The sequence below is a fragment of the Eimeria mitis genome, genomic scaffold (assembly GCF_000499745.2).
Source record: "Eimeria mitis Houghton genomic scaffold, Emh_scaff350, whole genome shotgun sequence".
Classification (NCBI taxonomy): domain Eukaryota; phylum Apicomplexa; class Conoidasida; order Eucoccidiorida; family Eimeriidae; genus Eimeria; species Eimeria mitis.
In genome coordinates, this window is record NW_013571842.1 from 7,429 (window position 1) to 7,679 (window position 251).

Below are 251 nucleotides of genomic sequence, written 5' to 3' on the forward strand. Positions count from 1 at the left end.
CAACCGCGGCAGCAACTGCGGCAGCAGCAGCTGCAGCAGCAGGGCCTAGCAGCGGGGCCTGAACAGATTAAATGCTGCAGCAGCAAGCTTTTGAACAGCCGCAGACACAGTAGCAGCTGCTGCAGCACGACGGCAGCAGCAACAGCAGCAGCAGCAACAGCAGCAGCAGCAGCACAGGCAACAGCAGCAGCAGCAGCAGCAGCAAACATTGATCCCTTCAAATGCTTATTTTGGGTAGCAGCTAACGCACA

The 251-nt window shown here is 57.8% G+C and overlaps 1 protein-coding gene across 1 annotated transcript in view; it reads right to left on the minus strand.

Moving 5' to 3' along the window:
- Window positions 1–251, minus strand: part of EMH_0008980 (uncharacterized protein) — a gene marked incomplete at both ends in the record, with an annotated part of 4,985 nt that overhangs the window by 2,065 nt on the left and 2,669 nt on the right. The gene's annotated exons all lie outside the window — the stretch shown is intronic.